This window comes from Hippopotamus amphibius, chromosome 6 (assembly GCF_030028045.1).
Source record: "Hippopotamus amphibius kiboko isolate mHipAmp2 chromosome 6, mHipAmp2.hap2, whole genome shotgun sequence".
Taxonomy (NCBI): Eukaryota; Metazoa; Chordata; class Mammalia; order Artiodactyla; family Hippopotamidae; genus Hippopotamus; species Hippopotamus amphibius.
This window is the reverse complement of record NC_080191.1, coordinates 3022085-3028084: the sequence shown is the minus strand read 5'-3', so window position 1 is coordinate 3028084 and position 6000 is coordinate 3022085.

Here is a 6000-nt window from a genome sequence, read left to right as displayed (position 1 = left end):
GGCAAACACCAAGGGAGAAACAAACACAGCCTTTTATCCCTCCTGGGGAACAGCTGTTTGACAAATTGCTTTCCTTGGGAAAGTACTCAGGCCTGTGGGAGGACACACAATAATTAGAAGATGCGGTGCGTGCCTTTGAGGCACTTGCAGAGCTCCGACAGCTAAAGAATGTAAGTGGAGGAAGGGCGATTTCAGCCCCAGCTTAGGCAGGAGCTAATGAGTGAAGGGGGTGCATCCTGGAAGGCTTCCTGGAAGGGGCAATGGATTTGTGAATCAGCCTCAGAGGAGGGCGTTTGCCTGTCATCCAAAGGCGAGTGGAGCAGGATAGGAAGCTGGCGAATGTTTCAGCTGGAAGAGTTGACGAAACGTGGTTCGGTTTGCACGGAGGTCCTCCGAAGGCCCGCTGTGTTGCCGTGAGCAGTTTCTCCTCGTTGCTGAGCCGGTCCTGGGCGGAGCAGGGAGAGAAGCATCTTCCTGCATCTCTGAACGTGCAGAGCAGAGCAGGGCAGCTTCTGAGCGGCCGCTGTGCTGACTCCCCCTACCTGGAGCCGAGGCCAGGGGTCCTGGGCCCCTCCCCTGGGCTGGGCCTCAGGCTCACGCCACCTCTGGGGGTTCCTAGAGGTGGTGCTCAGTGGGGATGTAGTCAAGCCCATCACCTGGCAGCCTGGGAGCCGCAGGCCCCGAAGTGCTGGCTAGAGCTTCCCGCAGGTGGTGGCCTCTGCCCCAGCATCTAGGCTCAGAAGCAAACCATCCTGCTAACCTTGGCTCTGAGTTTGGCTGCAAAGACCAAACTTTGCAAAGACCTTTGTTTCCCAGATGGGTTGTCCTTAGCCGTCTGCATTTCTAAGAATCTGAAATCCTCACATCTCCATGTACACAACATGGGGAAAATGTGAGCAAAGCAAAGGAACACTGAGGCAAAGGAAGGTGTTTGAGAACTTGGTCTTGCGTCCTTTTAAATTTGAAATTTTGCAGTCTCTATTCTTTAGAAAAGTGAACAGGGTGTCTCCTAACCCACAGATTAAATATTACAAAGTGCTGCCAGGACCTGGGGCCTTGCATCCGGAGAATGTTGGTGCCCCCTTTGGACCCGCCATGGGATCCCTGCTTCCTCTCTTGTGTGCAGGAAACAGATCCCGGATGGAAGAGGAGACCCTGCCCACCCCCGTTTCAATCATGTCCTGCTGTGTTTCCATAATTACTGAGGTTGGTTCATTCCAAACAAAGAGAATATTCTGAAGACACTCAGCCAACTTCTGATGGACAGGGCAGTGGCCAAGGGAGGCCCTGAGCTCCCTGGGCTGAACTATCACTTGCAGGAGGGACAGGAGCTGCGTTTGCATTTCCGAGAGCAGACCACACTTTTCCCATTCTATCTCCCCATTTCCCCAACTATTCCACCTGATTAAAGGAGGGTAGAAAATTACTTACACCCCTAAATTGCAACAACAAAGGCTGGGTTTCTCTTTTCAATCAAAACAGCACGGATGCCTTATTCAAATGCTAATAGCGGGGCCTGAATTGGCCACTAAAAGAGGGAGACACTCTTCCCTGCAAATGACCAGAAAGTCACTCCTTTGCCCAAGAACCTGCAGGATCCTTCCAGCTGAACGTCTGTTAAATTGCTTCATGGGAAACATCCCAGAGGTGGTCCCTGGGGAAGAGACAAGGGCCTTCAGTTTGAACGAAGCTCTGACCCAAGGAACGGGGTCTCTTCGGAAACGCCTCTTTTCCCAGTTACACGTCCAGAAGAGGTGAGCAGATCCGGCACGACTTTGGATTCTTTGTTGGGAAAGGCTGCAGTTTGAGAGATGGCTGCTGTCGTGTTAATTCATCCTGATTCTGAGGCGGCCTTGCTCCCACTGGCTTTAAAGAAAAGCAGTGTCTCCTCAGCTCCCTACACCTGCATCCCCAAGTCCTCCCACCAGGCACCCTGTGTCCCAGTACCCTGCTGGGGCGGAGGGGAGCTGGAGACAGCCAGGCTTCAGGCCGAGGATCAGCGTTGAGTCCTGCCACTCAGGGCCTGACCTCAGGCCAGGTTCTGCGCTGTGTGTACCTTGCACCCTGTGTCCTTAGGAGTACGGTCTTGGGAGCAGAGGAAGACCAGTGCCTACCTCCCCACACAAGCGAGGAGATGTGCACGCACACCCCATGCAGACCTGGAGTCGGACTGACTGTATGTCCACACTAGCCTGGCCCTGACCGCATCCGCTAACGCTGCAGCTGGAGTGCGCTTCTGCCAATAGCCCCTCCTGCAACATCAGACGATGTGCTGTGTGTGGGCCCGGAGGCCCGGCAGACGGTGCGTCGGGGTGATGACAGACGTTTTGAGAACCTCTCAGTCTCACACTATCGCAGGATGTGTCTTTATAATATTTGCTTTTGTGTTCGCCTTACCCACCAATCGCGCAGTCGTGCGCGTGTAGGCTTTGCACCTGCCGTGCCCAGCTGGGGCACCTTGCTCGCCGAGTGCCACGCTCTCCAGCTCCTGGTGCGTTGGCTGGACCCGGTTCTCTTCTGCTGGAATCTGCATGTTCGGTGGGAGCAACGCTGCATATAGGTCCGCATGAGTAAGCGCCTTTAACAGCTTGCAGTTCGAGGGGACTGTTACGTAATCTTCCAAGATAACCATCCTTTTCTCTCCGCTCTACCCCCCACGGTCCTGACAACCTCCATGGACAGGGATAACTTTCCTTTACTTTTTAGGTTGGCACTATGCTGGTTACTTTGTTATGGATTAGACGTTATGATGCTTCTTTTATTGGGAAATAGTATTGAAACCATGCTGTGGAGTGACAGATCTTTCATATTCCTGTGCAAACACCGTGGAGATGACTGTGCCAAAGGTATTTAAAACAGGCATCCATGTAGGAGTTAGAAAAGGCCCTACCTCCTGGAGAGCTCCATGTTAGCAAGGGAAGTGGAACGCATCTGGTGCAGGCGACTAAGGTATCTTTTACTTCGAGAAGCCTTCTCATCGGATTTACAGACAGTCTTGTTCTGAAAGAAATGTTTTGTTATAATTTTTTATGTTCATGTCTTACCTGCAAAGCCAGAATTTAAGACCGTCAAAGATGGGCCCGTATTCCTCCTTGCATTTCTAACGCGCAGACCCAGGTATTACCCACAGTCAGTGTACACGCATTGTTGTCATAGGGAAGAAGCTTTGCCTGCTGTGACAAGTTGATCACTAAAGGGAGGTTGCCTATAAGCTTAAAGTATACACAGTGGCCCATCTCTGGGAACCCTGCCTCAAAGCTTATGAGCAGTAAGCTAAAATACCTTGTTTAGCTCACAGGAAGCATCGTGAATGACTGCAGGGAGGGAAAAATCAACCCATCCCCTCCTGAGGCTGATGGGAACCGGGAATGTTTGCCTTGACTCCCTCCTCTTTTGGTGTCAGTGATGCCTGACTTCTCACCCAGGCTAGCTGGCTCTTTGGGACACGAGCCCACCATCTCCTCGGCCGGCCCAGTTTCCTTGCCCAACAGCTCTTTTCTTGATTTACTGGCAGCGTGCAGAGCAGTACAGCTTGGACTCAGTAACGATGTTTCTTATGATGAGTACACCTGAGCCGTTTTTCTCTGTAGTTTACATTTATAATGCTTTTGGATGCATGTCAAAACATGCTGGGTGCGCTATACATGCTTAGACTTCTCTGCCTCGGCCTCCCCGTGTAAATTAGTTGACAAGATAATGCAGATGCCGCTGGACAACAGAAGCATCTGAGGACAGCTGGACGCCCAGGCTGAGGCGGGAACACACAAAAGGATGGTATTCAGCACAGCGTGATTAAGAGCGGGCTCAAGGGCAGCATTTGAGAAAATGTTTTAAAAATCCAAACATGTCATGCACATCGCGTCACTCTAAGTGTAGAAGGAGAGCAACTAAAAAAGAAACACATAGAACTATCTGGAAAGCAAAAGTGAAGCCCGAGTCCCAAGTGATAGAACATCAGGCTAGAGAAAATTCCAAACAGATGAAAATAAACTAGGAAACAAGCAGGACCAGGAAGGTAGAGGAATGGAAGGATTAAGAAATCAATGGCATAGGGCTTCCCTGGTGGTGCAGTGGTCAAGAATCCACCTGCCAATGCAGGGGTCATGGGTTCCAGCCCTGGTCTGGGAAGATCCCACATGCCGCGGAGCAACTAAGCCCGTGCGCCACAACTACTGAAGCCCGTGCACCTAGAGCCCGTGCTCCACAACAAGAGAAGCCACCACAGTGAAGAGCCCATGCACCACAATGAAGAGTAGCCCTCGCTCACCCCAACTAGAGAAAGTGAGTGCACAGCAATGAAGACCCAACACAGCCAATAAACAGAAAGAAAGGAAGAATGGAAGGAAGGAAGGAAGGAAGGAAGGAAGGAAGGAAGGAAGGAAGGAAGGAAGGAATGGTGTCATGTTGCCTTTTGAAACCCCTACCGCCTTGGTGAGGACACTGCGCAGGTAACTCAGGATGCGTGTGCATCTGGTGCTCCAGGGAGGGAGCACGGTGACTGATCAGGAGCCATTCTTTACTCTCACATCCGCCGGATCCAAGCGGCACCAGCGGTCACAGGCATGTGCATTGATTCAGGATTTCCCGTGTTTGTCTAATCATTAGAATCACAGGAATTCTCTGAGAAGCTTGATAACAATGCAGACTCCTAGGTCCCGAAACAGACCAACTAAATCAGAGTCTTCAGGGACAGGCCTAGAACTGCTGGTTTTACCAGGGGCCCCAGGTGCCACCGTGATCCAGCACGTTTGGGGAACACTCGGCCAGCCAAAGGTGACTCAGGAAGAGAAACAGAAATAAGGAAGGAGATGCGTCCATCTTTCAGGCAGTCCCATAGCATGTGCACATGACCTACTGCTGTATTCTTGGCTTAAAGACTCAGATTTAAAGCTAGCCTATATTAGTTACAGGACAAGATTTGTTTTACACATGAAAGCCGTGTGTGTGTGTTTCCAGTTTACTTGTCCCGCTGGGATGGTGGTTGTAACCTGGTCCCTAAATGTCTAGAAACGTATATCTGTGGAATTTTACAGCATAATAAGTTGCTAAGAAGATCATCTTCTAAAACTCCCTCATTTGACCGACAAGAGAGGCACCTATGTGCTTGTAAGTGTGTACATCTGTGTGCATAGGAGGACGTATTACTTGTGCGGTCTTTGACCCTTTTCTGAGTTTGGGAGAATTCTGGAGACTACACCCTTAATCTATAGCCTGTAAATGAATTAAACAGAGTCCAATGCTAGCTTTCATAATCCATGACAGTAAGCCTTTGGAAGAAAGGCTGTTCCTTAAATTCCACAAGTTTCCAGAATTCACATGCACCCTAAGAAGCTCCAAGATGGCTCAGGTTATGCTGATGTGACCTTCACATGCTTTGGGGAAACTGAGCCAACACATCTGGCTTCGAGGCTGGCACTCCAGGTGAGTAAAAGCAAGCCCTGGGGGAACATCTACAGGACAGGAAGCTTCGCTCGCCCTCAGCCAGCCTTCATGCCTATTCTCAGGATAAAGAAAAGCGTTTGTCTGTGACCTCTCTTTTCTTCTTCTCCAGGACTGGTTCTTTCGAATTTCACTTTGAACCCCCAACACCTCCGGCCTTTTCTCAGCTGAACCAGCTGCATCCACGTGGGGCCCAGGGTGGAAGGAGGTGGGTGGGGGAAAGATGCCCAGGGGTCCGGCGGAGAGTGCAGGAGACACACACACACACACACACTCACACACGCAGCTCACCTTCTCAGGGCCACGGGGTCGCTTGTCTGCAGCTTCTCGCTGTTCACACTCTCCCCTCCACTCCGTAAGCCGGGAAAGCAGGCCCTTAGAGGGAAACACGAGGTATCTTTCTACAAATATCCTTCAGCGCCACAGTGTATTGACATTGTCAGCAGAGCTGTGTCTCTCCAATTGCCAGCACAATTTACAATGTGGGAAATGTGCCTCGCTGTTTTGTACCTGGGTGGGGGCAAGGTCCCCTGTAATTTAAGGCTAAGATTCCAAATGCAG